Source organism: Montipora foliosa, chromosome 4, assembly GCF_036669935.1.
Source record: "Montipora foliosa isolate CH-2021 chromosome 4, ASM3666993v2, whole genome shotgun sequence".
Taxonomy (NCBI): Eukaryota; Metazoa; Cnidaria; class Anthozoa; order Scleractinia; family Acroporidae; genus Montipora; species Montipora foliosa.
The window spans coordinates 35,945,345-35,947,641 of NC_090872.1; the positions used below are offsets into that span (position 1 = coordinate 35,945,345).

A 2,297-nucleotide genomic window follows, 5' to 3' on the forward strand; every position below is an offset into this window, starting at 1 on the left:
CGCTTCAATCCGTCTTTCGTGTGAAGGTCAGGATTGATTTATTGTAAGTGGAAAAATTGTCCATTTTTTGTCTTTTGGCGTTTAAGTTCTCACCAGTGGAAACCTAGCGATCGCGTCATGTGCTCTTCGTCTGCGTAGATTCATTGATAGCTAATTGGGTTTGTGCCTTAGGCCATCGTCGGCTGGTTTTTCGATAATATTAATTGACCACCGAAGGGGAGCAATTTCATCCTGTAATTAGAGTTTCTCAAATGAATACTACATATACTATATACTAAAAAAGAGAACGGGGAATTGGGAATCGAGCCTGCGCTGAGCTAGCCTTTTACAAGACTTACAGATGTCCTTCAAGCGAATAGTATTTTCCTTTAAATTCATGTTGGTGTCATGGTATTCAACTGCCATCTGATCCTTATATCAGTTACTAAAATAAACTACTAACGATTGGATCATTATAAAAGAGAACGAACTCGAAAATCGCTCATCTTCGGAGACCTATGACGAACAGTCAGTCCGGGTGGACGAAAACAGCGACGCGACTTTTCAAGGTGGGGCGGTATAAGACAGAAACTCGTTTCCCGGTTACTTGTTAAATGAATTTACAAGATAGCTTCTGGATTAAAAGATAGATAAAATTTCGTGACACATAAAAAACAAAGGATCCTTAATTGGCTCCGTGAAATCATGACCCGAAAAGGGAAGGAGGAGGGATAAAGTGTGTATACTGTTAAATGCGCCTTTCTTGAAATGACGCCGCTACAAAAGGTAAAAAGGGGCTGACTATTCTTAAGTTCCTCCATAGCCCATGGGCTCTCTAGTGATAGAGGGATGAGGGGAGAAGAAAGAATGTCAAAAGAACCACACCACTTGAAATAGAAAAAACCTCATCATTACTTCCGAATCGTGGCCAGCTTTAGTTGTTTTGGCTTTTGGAGTCGCTTCTTGTTTCCCTTTTCCTGAATATAAAAATACTTTTGCAGCTTCATTCGCATGTAAAATGGTGTAGACCCAGAGAAGATTTAAGCAAACCTTAGTCTCCACTTCACACCCTAGAATATCGTACACATATTCTCAGAAGGACCTGCTTTCGCATCATAACTTACCACAACACCCTAGAGTAATAAGAAAAGCCAGGCTGAGAGTGATTCCTGTTATCATGGATCTAAATGGGCTTTGCCTCACTGACTTCATTGTTAACCTTGGCGTTGCGTTCACAATTGTGACTTCGACAAAGGAAGACTCCAGTATAAAAAATTAAGTTGCTTCAGTGTTATTGATTGCTTTGGCTGAAACGAAAATGTTGACGTATCGCTGAAACACGTACAGATTGGAATACTCGATGGTTCAAAGCAAACTCTTCCTGTTTTCTTTCTGTCTGGCCTCGTTTTTAGTCTTGGACAACCACTATCGTTTGGGGTCAGAACATGCAAATTTGTCACTCACTCAGATGTAAACTACATGTAACCGATAAGTCAACGACCAATATCGATTTTTTCAAGATATGCCATTTTGTTACTCACTCAGTTAAATTCAAATCGATAATTTCCCGACGTTTCACTTGCCGAAGTAATGCCGCAACGTAATAAGTTGAAACATTCTTCGCCTTTCCTTCTTTCGTTCCGACGGGATTGATACTCGTTACAGTCAGAATGTGTTACCGCGCCATTGTTCAGTGGAAGACTCAAGGTGTCACTGTGCTACGTGTGTTAAAAATGAATGCGAAGAGACATTTGCTCGTCGATCCGCCAAGTTCAGGTGTCCACTCGTATTAGCAAAGGAGCACGCCGTGAGATTGCCATGGACAGTGACAACTGTATTCACCTAAAACAAACTACTGCTCTTTTAGTTTCTTATTATTTCCTGGGGTGCCAACGTCAGTAAACGTCATAAAATTGGCGGAATTCCGTATTCATCTTGGGCGCAAATCGAGACGTTTTTAAATTTTTTTTTGAGATGTTTAGAATGTTTTGCATTTTCGGGAGCCGTTAGCAACCTGAGTTTACGTCAACGACTTGAAAGTTCGCCATGAAATTATTAGGCAGAAGTAAAATTATTTGGCGGTGTGTGATGGTAAGATTCTTCCACATTGCTGAATGATAGTTGTTTGCTTCATTTATTTGGTTTTTGTTTTTTTTGTGAAATTGTGAATACGGTAGGTTACTCGGCCAGAATGCCGAACATCCGAACCAGTGAGTTAAATACCGTCAGTTTGTTAAACACTTTGCCTTATAAACAAGAATTTTGAGGCAACTTATCGCTGAATCAACGTATTCATGCACCACTATTGAAAGAGTTTA

The 2,297-nt window shown here is 40.1% G+C and overlaps 1 long non-coding RNA gene across 1 annotated transcript in view; it reads right to left on the reverse strand.

Annotated features, from left to right (window-relative positions):
- LOC137999211 (uncharacterized) overlaps positions 1-1,809 on the reverse strand; it is a 3,200-nt gene extending 1,391 nt beyond the window's left edge. Inside the window, exons 1-2 of the long non-coding RNA XR_011122918.1 lie at positions 1,521-1,809; positions 1,104-1,286 (exon numbers count right to left, since the gene is read on the reverse strand). This is a non-coding gene — a long non-coding RNA (uncharacterized lncRNA). The remainder of the gene's footprint in view (positions 1-1,103; positions 1,287-1,520) is intronic.
- Positions 1,810-2,297: the final 488 nt, after the last annotated feature.